We start from the raw sequence: 13,675 nt of genomic DNA, 5'->3' as shown, positions 1-13,675 counted from the left end.
CTGGTCTGTGCGCACTGGCTCTGAAAGGGTGACAGCTGCTGGGGAGGGCCTGGGAGCAGGGATGCTGTTGCCTGTACTCTAGGGCAGTGCTTCTCAAAGTGGTGGTTCGCGGACTGGTGCCGGTTCACAAGCCATTGGCTGCCGGTGCGCAGCGAGCTTCCTCATAAGAGCATTGAATAGGATAATAATATGGCACCTGTCCCTGGCACATTGGAAAAAAAAATTGCCGGTCCCCCACATCAGATAGCTTGAGAAGCACTGCTCTAGGGGGCAGGATGAATCCAGGAAGGTCTGTGTCCCCGGGGTGGGGGCTCTGGGACGGCCATTTGAAGTCAGAAGGGTTTGGCGATGGGAGCAGGGATGCAGACCAACCCCCCACCCGCACTGCTCCTCTCTCCTGGCCCGGAGCAGCCCAGAGTTCACTGCAGATGCCCGGCAGCTGAACATTTCACAGGGCCACCGCCGAGCCGCTGCTCCTGTGTAAGTTGAAAGGGGCTTCTGCACTAGAAAGACAGGAGCTTCACACCTTTGAGCCAGGCAGTGTTGAGCTCTCAGACTAGTGTCAGGGCCTCTATAGGAAAGCCAGAGCTATGGGACTTGCTTATATCGGTAGGATTTGCATTACTGTGGCACCCACATAGGCCGCACCATGCCAGGCCCTGCACAGACATAGGCTCTGCCCATGTGAGCTTCCAGTCTCAATAACTGAGCCCAGGGCAGAATTATTCTCCCAGTTTCACAGATGGGGAGTGAAGCCCAGAGATGGATTTGCTCCCAGTCACACAGGGAGTCTGGCAGAGCTGGTGTAAGCAGGGGAATGGTCCCGCTATTGTGGGGAACTTTCCTGGCTTATACGCTACCCCGGTGAAATGGGCTAGCAAAAGGATCTGAGTCCTCGCTCCCACTTCCTTTACCCAGAGGCCTCCCTGCCCTTGAGAACTCCCCTTCCACTCTCCTGTCTGGCAGAGTCCTCGTAACCCCAACAAGGCTGGGCCCAGGATTCCTGGGGGGCTCGACCCCCCACCTTGTCATGGTCACTTAGGACAGGTGCTAGGGTGTCCCCACTCCGGGGTGCTCTCTCCACACTGGACATTTCCCTGACCCACTGATCATTGCCTAGAGTTCAAAGCAAATACAATGTATTAAAGAGCAATCAATTTTAAAAAAATAAGGAAAGAACGGGAAAGGTGAAAGGAAAACCCATCACCCCACTCTGCGGCACGGGGACATTACAACCAGCTGTGGCTGGCAGGGCCGGATTAAGGCAGGGGCTTTAGGGACTGCAGCCCAGGGCCCCGGCTCAAGGCAGCAATCTCCAACTCCAGGCTGCTAAAAGTCCTGCAGCGCAGTGGGGCGCTCAGGCAGGCTGCCTGCATGCTGTGGCCCCATGCCACTCTCAGAACCGGCCAATGGGAGCTATGGGGGCAGCGCTTGCGGGTACAGCCAGCGCACGGAGACACGCTGTCCCCCTCCCTCCAGGGGCCGCAGAGATGTGCTAGCAGCCGGCCGCTTCCGGGAGCAGTGTGGGGCCACAGCATGCAGGCAGCCTGCCTGAGCCCTGCTGTGCTCTTGGTTGGGAGCCACCTGTGGTAAGCGCCTCCTGGCCAGAGCCTGCACCTCGCACCCCCTCCTGCACCCCAACCCCCTGCCCCCTCCTGCACCAATCTCCCTCCCAGGAAAAAGACTTGTATACAGGGGCCGCACAAAATCTAATAGCCCCGGGCCCACAGGAGAGTTAGTCCGGCCCTGGTGGCTGGAATGTCAGGGCAGTTCACAGCCTGTTCCTCACACGTTCCAGGCCCCTGCCCAGGCCCTGGCTGTGCTGCAGGGATGCTGCGGGTTGGACACTTGCTCTGGCGGGGCCGCGGGGGCCACACACCCTCAGGCTCTAGCTGGCAGGACCCTTCCCCCCAGTGTCACCTGCCACCCCCCGTCAGGGTTACAACCCCCCCAAGTCCGGTCTGCAGGGCCTCTTGGCTGGGGCCGTCTCCCTAGACTGGGCCCCCTGCCCAGCGACCCTCTCGCTCTCCGCAGCTGCTCACCGCACCCAGCTCCGGACTGCTCCAGCCCCAGCCCCAGCCCCACTCTGCCTCGGCACTGCTCAGCTCCCTGGGCTGCTCCTCTGGCCCCTCAGGCTCCTGCTCTCTCCTTAGCTCGGCCCCTCTGGCCAGGCAGCTCCAGCTCACATAGAGAACAGGACCCCCTGGCCTCCTGACTCCCTCATTGGCCTACCTGCCTTGTCAATCAAGCTGACCTCTCTCCATTGGCCCTGGGGACTGTCAGTCTCAGGGTCCTGATTTCTCATCAACCCTTCCCCTTCCTTTTGGCACTGGGAGAGTGCCAACCAAAACCCCCCACTAAGTTCCAGTAAGGGGCCATGTCTCTGAGTGCCAGCCCTGTAGGGTGACCAGATAGCAAGTGTGAAAAATTGGAACGGGGTGGGGGGTAATAGGCACCTATATAAGAAAAAGCCCCAAATATCGGGACTGTCCCTATAAAATTAGGACATCTGGTCACCCTACACCCCATCTCACCCTCCTACGGCCCGAGCCACACAACTGGCTCTGTCACTTTGCTCAATCCCACAACTAAACAAGGAACAAATTCAAAGCACTTGGCATTGGCTAACTCTGTCTCTGTTGCAGAATCAGGCCAGCAATTAGACCTTCTGCAAATCCCACCTGAAATAACTGAATCTCACCTGGATCTTCTGACCTGAGATGAACCAGGGGGATGCTCCAGCCAGAAAGAGTTTTGTTTGCACAGCTGCTTGTAAGCTAGTCCAGGGAACTCCCCACACAAGTCTCATGACTGCCCCAGACAGGCCAGGGTGGGGTGAGGGGGAAAAGAGGAAAGGTTCCTGGGTGACTGATTTCCAAGCAGAGTGAAATCAGTGACAGGATGAGAAGTAATAAGGCAATCAAAGCAACTGGCCCACCACTGAGCAGAGCACTGCATGTGCTGGATCCATTAGGCTGGCAATACCCACTAGGGATGCAGCTGCTCTGATGTGATGTCAAGAATCCTATCCTAACTAGATGAAAGCGCCCCACACCCGTGCCCAGCGGCGCACTGGCCGAGCGAAGCGCAGTCTGACACGCCATTCCGTGGCATTTCTCAGTTTGTCTGTGTGGAATAGGGACAGTAGCATCTGCACCCGAAGAAGGGAGCTGGGGGAACCAGTGAGGGGAAGTGGATGTGAGCAGGCCATGAGCATGAGAGAGACCAGGTGGAGGAGTCCTGTACTCAGAAGGCTGGGTATAACATAGAGAGAAGGGATGGACAGGGAGTGTCTCGCTGTGGGTTCGTCCCAGGCCCCACGCTGGCACCCTGATCCTCCCTGGGGCTAGACATGTCAGGATTAACCAGAGTGATCACAGGGAGAAGAGGGGAAGGGGATGCATGCTGGCTCAGTTTTTATGACGGCCGGATGCCCAGCTGTTGGTGCAGATAGGGCAAATTTATAGGCCCAGTTATCACAACAGTGCACTAATTGTGGGTTCAATTGTCAAAAGTGAGTGTAAGTTCATAAGATGTCACAACAACCAAGAACAGCAAATGTTAGTGGGAAAAGGTATGAAAGGGAGGCAGACAGACTGATTTAATCCAAGCAAAAAGGCCTTCTGATATAACTCAAGGACTGTGTTAAGGTCATGCCTGGTGGACAAGAAAAGTGTGGAATCAGAAACCAGTTAAACAAAATTAATGTGGTGGAAACTAGGCCTAATTAGTGGACACAATAATAAGGGGTGGGCTATTCCGCACATTACCCTCTTTGGGGTCCTTAAGAGAGAAAAAATTGGCTACTGGAATGAACTTCACCATCATGACTGCCAGGCCCGCCATCTCCTGGGACCCTGGAGCTTCATCATCCTGATCCTGAGAGATGTCCTGAGCAGACCTGGTCACCAGGCACAGAGCTGAAAGGGAGAAAGTCCAGTTCAGGAGGGCCAGGAAAAACAGATAGTAGGAATAGCCACAAAAGGACAGGGGTGCTGGAACAATGTGTATAGTGGGGCGGCTGAGAGCCATTGAACCAAACTGTAAACCCTGTATATAATGGAAACCAGTTCAAGCCAGGGAGTATGGCAGCACCCCTAGTTCCAGCACCTATGCAAAAGGATCAGTACCTAGAAAGAGGAAAGACAGTGGCATAAGGAGAAAAGAGGGAAAGTTCAAGGAAGAACAGTACAGTTAAACCAGAGGACAAATAAATAAAGAGTCTCCAAGTAAGCGAAGAAATTATTAGAAAAACATCGTTAGAAAACTGCAAGAAGAGTAAAGCAAGAATGAAATGTGAAGGAAATACGCTCTAATTAAAGAGAAACAGATTTAAGAAATAAGGTGGAAGTGAGCTGTAGTGAAAGTAAGAAATAGTAAAGACTCTAACACAAACCATCTGGCAGCATCTTAAGGTATACAAGGTGAAGTGCAGGAATGGAGAAATTGTCAGACAGCAAACGGCTTGTAAATCAGAAAAGAGCTGGGGCTAATTGTTCAATCAAGAAATCAATACATCACATCAAGGAATACATGTCTTTGTTTAAGCTGGAACTCAAAACAGCCAACACAGATTGCACAAGAGGATTGCTCGATTAACCAAACTAACTTTTCCTCCAAACTCTGGGCATACAGAGGCTGAAAACTGAGAAACTGAAAAGGCAAAGTATCTCCATTCTAGTGCATTGTATTATCTAATGTCAAAGTCTGTTATTTCATAAATGTCAATTGTTACCTACAAAGTGAGTTTTAATTAAGATATTACTTAATATACAGTACACAGCAGTAATAGTTTACGGTGTGACCCTAATTAGCAGTTCCTGCTAAAACAACCAATTCTGATTTACGTGTGATTATTCCCCACCCCATTGATTTCTATTTTACCCCCAACTGATTGAGATCAAACATAATTTGGCCTCTAGATTGCCTCTGCCTCTTCTTATTGCTCTGATTCAGAACACCCCTCCACCAAGCTCCTTACATAGGAACTCCCCCTGCTGAAACCAATTGGCAGCAGCACAGGGACAGAGTCCACTGTGCACGGGGCCAGGGGCCACTCAAAACATAGACCACAAGTCCAGGAACCCAGGCAACATGCATGGCTGCAGCCTGGCATCACAGGCTTCCTGGATGCCAAACTTGGGTAGCACATGCACCCTCCACCCCAGAGCAGGCATTACACATCTGCACCAAGGCACCATGGGCACAGGCACCCCATGCCAAGCTGCAGGCAGCATTTGCATTTGTCTTGGGCTTCCCACACACAGCTCTGCCAGTGCCCCTCAATCCCAACCTGCAGTCTCCAGCCATGGGCTCTCTCACCAGCACAGCTCTGCTGCTGTCCCTCAGTCCCAACCTGCAGCTCCCCCACTATCCCCGCCCTGGGCTCTCCCCACATATGAAGCTGAAATATCTTCCTAGCAGAACAGTGTTGGATCAGTGGAGAAACCGGCAGGGAGTTGGGGAGTGCCTGGTGACCTCAGCGCCATCATGGACAGAAAGCAGTGGTGTGTGGAGCCTGCAGGACAGCTCAGCGCAGCGCCAACCGCTGTTCAGTCGGTGCCACAAGAGCTGGCATATAGTACCGACAGCTGGGAACGGCTCACGCAGTCCTCTCCCCAGGTGTCTGGGAGGGGCTCCCCTTCCCAGCTGCATGGCAGCCCAGATGTGCCAAGGCCAGGTCTCTGTACAGTATAGCCCTTGCTCAGGCCCTGCTTTAGCAGAGCACTGGGTCCTCGCTCAGTCCTCCTCAAGGGGAGGAGAGGGCTGGGAGTGGAGTGGCGCCCTCCTTTGAGGTACAAAAGCTAGAACATTTGGGATGATCCTGAGCCCATAAAACTGGACAGTTGCACAGGGACACCCTGTCTTGGGCCACATCCATGGCAAGGGGGCGGGCAGGGAGCGGTGCAGACTGGCCAGTGCCACCTGAGCTGGGGCCTGGTGACTAATGGGCCAGCGACATAGACACCGGCACTGTCCCCAACCTTGTCGGCTGTGCCCTGTATCCTCCAAACGCCATAATGGGCTGGCCATGCCTGGGTGCCTCCCATAAGAAGCTGGCGCTGCTGGGCTGCATTTCCCCCTCCCCCAGTAAAAATCTGCGAGCACCCACATGCCGTGATATCACTGTGAAAGTGATGCCGTGACTCGGATTCGAACCGAGGTTGCTGCGGCCACAACGCAGAGTACTAACCACTATACGATCACGGCTAGCTACTCGGGCTCTGCGGCAGGCGCCTGGCGCCCGCCCTCTTCAGAGCGGTGCTGATGACGTCACCATGGAGCGGGCGGACCAGTAGCTCCGCCCCTTGCTCCTGCCCGTTCTAAGAACCATCTCTGGAGTAGCTATTGCGCATGCTGCTTCCAAGGGGGCGGGGTCGTGCTCTATCCGCACGGAGCTCCCTGCAGTGACTGCGCATGTGCAAAATAAGGGTGGGCGGAGCAGCAGAGTCGAAATCCTCCCTCGGCGCGCGCCTGGGGCACTCGGGCGTTTGCTGCTGAGAGTTGTGAGCATGCGCGCGCGTCCCCCGTTAGCGGCTGGGCGGGTGTGTGTGTTCGTGGGTCCTACCTGCCGCTCCCCCGCCCGGGGGATGGACCGGACCGGACCCAGCGCTGTCTGCAGCCTACACAGGACCCGCACCGCTGCTGGCGGAGCAGCCGCACACACCCGCATATGACACAGTCGCACACCGTCCCCCGCAGGTACACACTGCAGTCACATCTGCACCCCCCCGCACACACATACACACACTGCACGCTCACTCCTGGGCATACTCGCACGCAGGCGCACTCGCATATGTGCACACGCACACTCACATGGGCACACTCGCAATCACACACACTGTGCAGTCACATCCCCACACACCCCGTGAACTTACATCTATGCACACATTCATATCCACTGTACATACACACACAGGTGCACTCACAGACCCCCCTACACTACTCTATGCACTCACACGTGGGCTCACTCATATCTGCCCCTGACATCACACATGGGCGCACTCACATCCACACACACCATGCACTCTCACGTGGGCACACTCACACACCATGCACTCACATGGGCACACTCACATTCATACATACAGTGCTTACACACATGCACCCCACACACTCACACATGGGCACAATGACATCCACACACACTCATACATCACATACACTTGCACACACTCACATCTGCACACACATGCACTCACCCCCAACCCTTCTCTGCTGTTCTCTATCACCAGGAAGAACAAAAAGTCCATTTCTGTCTCTCTGCAGAGTCCCTTCATCTTTGTGCTCTTTAAGCCCTTACCATTAGGGCCTCCTTCAGCTAAGCTCCAAGGGGGTATGAATCATCCCCTCACTCCATCCCCACCGCAGATGAGGTAACTGAGGATCAAACAGGTTGCATGGGATCACTCCTGGCAGAGCTGAAAATTGAAACCAAGTCTTGTCTGTTTAGTCACACTGCCGTTTTGAATGAATATATGCTACGTCCATATGCTTGGCTAGACTGTCTGTGAAACTGGGCTACTCCTGCCCACCTCCCTACCTGCATAGAGCACTACAAGCCCACAGGAGAAAGCACCCTATGTAAATGCACAGCGTACCACCCAGGAGCATAAGTTCCATGTACCAACCACTCCTGAGACCATTCCCTTCCTAGAGCCAGGAACTGAGTCTAGGAGCCCAGATTCCCAGCATTCTACTACTGCCTGACAAATAGTTGCACATGATAGAATTTCTCTGTTTATTCATTTTTCTTAAAAACAAAACCAAGGAAATTCTGTGTGAAAACTATATTAGAAGAACATTATTAAATACCAAAATTAAGGGAACTGCTTCATCCTGAATTTAAACAGTGTGATATGTAGGCCTTGCTGGAGCCCTAGCCGTAACTAAGAGTATGAACCAGAGTCAAGCTTGGCAGAGTAGTAACACACCAGGTACTGGCTAACCAAGTAAGCACATTCCTGACTGGAGAAGATGGCACAAGAACACCCAGCATTCTCAAGTACCTACATAAACAAATTCCCAAAAGATTGTACAGGAACACACCGACCCCTCAGAAGGATGGGATGACAGGATAATGGATGAGGATGTTTTATTCAAACTAGCAGGTACAAGATATACAGGTGATAACTAAGGCTAAGATTTAGTCACAGGTATTTTTAGTAAAAGTCATGGACAAGTCATGGGCAATAAACAAAAATTCACGCCCGTGACCTGTCCATGGGTTTCACTATAAATACCCCGACTAAAACTTCACAGCTCCTGGGGTGCCGCTGCTCTAGGGGGCCCTGCAGGCAAACCACTGGCCCCTGCTCTGGCAGTGGGGTCTGACTACCTCCCACTGCCTGCTTCTCCAAGGCCCCCATGGACTGCTGCTGCGACGGCCTCTGGGGTGGTCCCAGGGACCGCTGCTGCTCTGGCAGCCCCAGGGCCAGCGGTACCAGCTGCTGCTCGAGCGGCCCCTGGGCCAGTTGCCTGGGGCCATTCCAGCAGTGGCCAGTGTGGCTGGCCCCAGGGCAGCTCCAGCAGCTGCCCGAGCGGCTGATCCCTGGGCCACCCCAGCAGCAGCTGGTGCAGCTGGCCCCAGGGCTGCCACAGCAACCGCCAGTGCAGCTGGCCCCAGGGCCAGCTGCTTGGGCGGCCCTGGGGTCAGCTGCACAGGCAGCTGCAGCTGCGAAGGTCCCAGAAAGTCGCGGAATCTGTGACCTCTGTGACAGATTTGCAGCTTTAGTGATAACTAACAATATCTGCAGTGTAATATGTAACTTGTTTGTATCAGTGTATAAAAGGAGAAGTATTGGGACATTTTTGTATTGGCCAAGGGGACAGCTGACCGAGCCTTTACCTTGTCACTGGCATACATGTGTCAGTGTCCCTGTGACCCTTTGGACAGGGTGCTAGTACCGTGCATTGCTGACAATAAACCTGGCCAAGCACCTTTGCCACCAAACTGAGCTTGTGGTCTTTGTTTATGAATAACATCGAGGCTTTCTGAACCAACATGATTCATTCTCTGCTAGTGCAGCTAACGCCGGAGCTCCAAGAATAGCAGCACTAGCAGCATTAACAACTCAGCTGCATCAGCAACACTCTGCAGCACTAACAACATGATGCAATCTGTAATTATGTGATCATATATAATTTTTTCCACAGGACCTCTACCTCATTCAATGCACAGGTTGGATTGGGCTCAGAGCTCAAGGTAGCTGTGCGATATTTATTTTTATCTCCTTCATTCAACATGTGGCCCCTGCCTTATTTATTGCCCACCCTGCAAACTCTGCCCTGAATATGAACATTTTTATTTCTTCCTGGGTTTTTGCTGGCAGTCCTCCTCGCAATGTCCAAACCGCACACACTTTAATGGATTTATCTTCACCACACCTGAGATGTATTCTTACCCTCATTTTACAGATGGGCAACTGAGACACAGAGAGATTAAGACCGACATTTGCAGTGTCTGCTCAAGTGGGATGCCTCAAGAGCTGAGGCTCAATTCCTCAATGCCTGCTGAGCACCCAGAGCTCCTAGTGCCTTCAGTTTGAACTGAGTGTGCTCTGAACTGAAAACCAGACTCCCCCCAGCTTCTCAAACTGGGCACCTAGCTGTCAAGAAACTTAATTAGTGGTCACCTGGGAAAATTTTGGTTTAAGAGACTTGCTTAGCATCATATAGATGCTCTGGCAGAGCCTGCAATAGACACCTGGCTGGTTCTTTCACCCTTTCTCTTCTAGCAGTCATTTGCCTTGTTCTCTACACACTATCCTAAGGCCAACAATCTCATTGATTACACAACCCCAGATTCATTCACTTAGCTTTAAGCATGTGAGTAGTTCCATTGACTTTCTTCCCTCCACTTGGCTAATGGGTGTTTTTATAGTGCCAAGAAAGAAAGTGTAACCCACTGTTTCAGTGTGGCTACATATCACTGGTAAGCTATTCTGCAGTGACTCAAAAGCAGGCCAGGCTGTTAGGAACCAGGGTGAAAACCCCAAACTGGTTTTGAGTTCTATTCTTGTATTTTATCAAACAATTATCAAGCTCAAGCACTATAACAGTCTAACCAGGCAGTCAAAGACAATTCCCTTGGGTACTCCAATCTATCTTGCCACCCAGGTAAGCTTGCCTTTGTGATAGATGGTCCCTTACAACATAAATCACAACAATATTCCGGTCACTCCCACTCCCAAGGACCAGTTACTTACCCCAGGTCAACTGCACTTTACATCTCACATCAAAGATACTGCTTGTAGCCAATCCTATAATAAACTATATAAAGATGTATTATATAGAAAAAGGAAACACAGTTATTTAAAAGTTAACACAGGTAAACATACACACACAAATGAGTTACAATATGAAGTTTCAAAAGTTAATAGAAACTTCTATAATAAGCAAGCTCTATGTGTCTCACAGGGTTAACCCAGGCTAAAATACTGGGGATCTCTTGCTTATGCCTAGAAAACCTTGTCCTCGAGAGTGCAAGCAGCATAGAGATAAAGTTTCTCCTTGTCAAGGATTTTTATTCCCTTTCCCCCCTTCTCTGACCTTCCAGTTCAGTTGATGGAGGGAACTTGCACGTCTCCTCTTTGATTCTTTGCTGGGCAGGAGATAACACCTCCTGTTGGAGATTAGTATTTCACACTAGTTAATGCTTTTCTCCTGTCTGGTGATTTACAGTTACAGAGGCTTGCAATGCAAACACTCAAATCCTAACTGATAACAGGTTTGTGACAGTAAGCACCCCTGTATTCACACCCTACACACCATTGTAATAATCTTTGTACAAAATATGCCTTATGATGTATCCTCTGAAAATGAATAACTCACTGATCATTAATATTCTTGTGTGATGTTGTACACAACATATATTAAGAGTTATGACTATACACTAGAATTATAGCTAAAGTGTGGGTGAACCAGGTATGTCAGGGGGAGTTGTTAAACAAGTCTATCTTAAACAAAGGAATGTGTGTTTACCCTCAATTTACATGAAAGCAATAAACAGATCCATAAACAAGGGGTGGAAGCAAAGCTCACACTAAAACGTGTGGGAGAAGACAGCATGGCAGCTACACCCAGCAGGAGAGAGAATTTTGGTCTGGGTTTTACTTTTCAGAAGACTCCATTTCAAATGTTTACTGGTTTATAAAGATGGGGTGGGGGCAGGGCTGAACCTCAAGTGATAAGCAACTCAAACAACTGATTGTGTACAATATTACTGTCTTATAAAAGTGTACAGAGTGAGGTCTTCTGAAAGCTAATGATGCACTGGTAATTAATATCATTGTGAAATGTCTGTGTTAACACTATATAAGGAATCATGGATACTCACCGATATTAGCCTGTACAGTCTGCCCAGACAGGAGGGAATGTCACAGCCATCCACCTGTCTCCCATGTAAATTAAACCTGGTAGAATCAGAAACAATGGAAGCCCCATTTACATAGAAATTATACAGGGGGATGGGAGGCCCGCAGGAAGGTAAGAACAGCATGAGATCATCCTGTTTCTTGAAACAAGCTCATTGAACTTTGGAAGATATAAGCAAGCACTGAAGCCATCTTTAGCATCCAGCACTAGACAGATAGGAGAACAGAGCCCCTGCAAGCTGAGAAAGATGGGTCCTTCAACCGAAGGTATGTCTACACTACGGGATTACTCCGAATTTACAGAATTCGATTTTTGGCAACCGATTGTATAAAGTCGAGTGTATGCGGCCACACTAAGCACATTAATTCGGCGGTGTGCGTCCATGTACCGAGGCTAGCGTCGACTTCCGGAGCGTTGCACTGTGGGTAGTTATCCCATAGCTATCCCATAGTTCCCGCAGTCTCCTCCGCCCATTGGAATTCTGGGTTGAGATCCCAATGCCTGATGGGGCCAAAAACATTGTTGCGGGTGGTTCTGGATACATCCTCCCCCTCCCTCCAGGAAAGCAACGGCAGACAACCGTTTTGCACCTTTTTTCCTGGGTGAACAGTGCAGATGCCATACCACGGCAAGCATGGAGCCTGCTCAGCTCAAGACAGCAGTCATGAACATTGTAAACACCTCGCGCATTATCATGCAGTTTATGCTGAACCAGAACCTGCAAAACCAGGCGAGGAGGAATTGGCTACTGCAGCGCAGCAACGAGAGTGATGAGGACATGGACACAGAATTCTCTCAAACTGCGGGCCCCGGCGCTTTGAAGATCATGTTGTTAATGGGGCAGGTTATAGCCATGGAACGCTGATTCTGGGCCCGGGAAACAAGCACGCACTGGTGGGACCGCATAGTGTTGCAGATGTGGGACGATTCCCAGTGGCTGCGAAACTTTCGCATGCGTAAGGGCACTTTCATGGAACTTTGTGACTTGCTTTCCCCTGCCCTGAAGAGCCAGAATACCAAGATGAGAGCAGCCCTCACAGTTGAGAAGCGAGTGGTGATAGCCCTGTGGAAGCTTGCAACGCCAGACAGCTACCGGTCAGTCGGGAATCAATTTGGAGTGGGCAAATCTACTGTGGGGGCTGCTGTGATGCAAGTAGCCAAAGCAATCACTGAACTGCTGCTACCAAAGGTAGTGACTCTGGGAAATGTGCAGGTCATAGTGGATGGCTTTGCTGCAATGGGATTCCCTAACTGTGGTGGGGCGATAGATGGAACCCATATCCCTATCTTGGCACCAGAGCAGCCAGTACATAAACCGCAAGGGGTACTTTTCAATGGTGCTGCAAGCACTGGTGGATCACAAGGGATGTTTCACCAACATCAACGTGGAATGGCCGGGAAGGGTTCATGACGCTCGCATCTTCAGGAACACTAGTCTGTTTAAATGGCTGCAGCAAGGGATTTACTTCCCAGACCAGAAAATAACCGTTGGGGATGTTGAAATGCCTGTAGTTATCCTTGGGGACCCAGCCTACCCCTTAATTCCATGGCTCATGAAGCCACACACAGGCAGCCTGGACAGTAGTCAGGAGCTGTTCAACTACAGGCTGAGCAAGTGCAGAATGGTGGTAGAATGTGCATTTGGACGTTTAAAGGGTCACTGGCGCACGTTACTGACTTGCTCAGACCTCAGCCAAACCAATATTCCCATTGTTATTGCTGCTTGCTGTGTGCTCCACAATCTCTGTGAGAGTAAGCGGGAGACCTTTATGGCGGGGTGGGAGGCTGAGGCAAATCGCCTGGCCGCTGATTACGCGCAGCCAGACACCTGGGTGATTAGAAGAGCACACCGGGAAGCGCTGCGCATCAGAGAAGCTTTGAAAACCAGTTTCATGACTGGCCAGGCTACGGTGTGAAAGTTCTGTTTGTTTCTCCTTGATGAAAACCCGCCCCCTTGATTGACTCATTCCCTGTAAGCAAACCACCCTCCCCCCTTCGATCAGAGCTTGCTTTCAAAGGAAATAAAGTCACTATCATTTAAAAATCATGTATTCTTTATTAATTGATTATAAACATAGGGAGAGAACTGACAAGGTAGCCCAGGTGGGGTTTGGGAGGAGGATAGGAGGGAAGGAAAAGGCCACTTCAAAAGTTCAAAATAATGACAGCCTTTTGCTTGGGCTGTCCACTGGGGTGGAGTGGGTGGGTGCATGGAGCCTCCTCCCCTGCGTTCTTACACGTCTGGGTGAGGAGGCTATGGAACATGGTGAGGGGGGAGAGTGGTTATACAGGGGCTGCA

The 13,675-nt window shown here is 51.2% G+C and overlaps 1 non-coding gene across 1 annotated transcript; it reads right to left on the bottom strand.

Annotated features, from left to right (window-relative positions):
• Nucleotides 1-6,138: 6,138 nt before the first annotated feature.
• TRNAH-GUG lies at nucleotides 6,139-6,210 on the bottom strand. The gene has a single exon. It is a non-coding gene; the product is annotated as a tRNA-His (tRNA).
• Between the last annotated feature and the right edge of the window lie 7,465 nt (nucleotides 6,211-13,675).

The sequence above is a fragment of the Terrapene carolina genome, unplaced genomic scaffold (genome assembly GCF_002925995.2).
Source record: "Terrapene carolina triunguis isolate 2854851 unplaced genomic scaffold, T_m_triunguis-2.0 Scaffold67, whole genome shotgun sequence".
NCBI lineage: Eukaryota > Metazoa > Chordata > Testudines > Emydidae > Terrapene > Terrapene triunguis.
The sequence above is the reverse complement of the archived record's forward strand: the minus strand, read 5'-3'. Positions and strand labels throughout refer to the sequence as shown.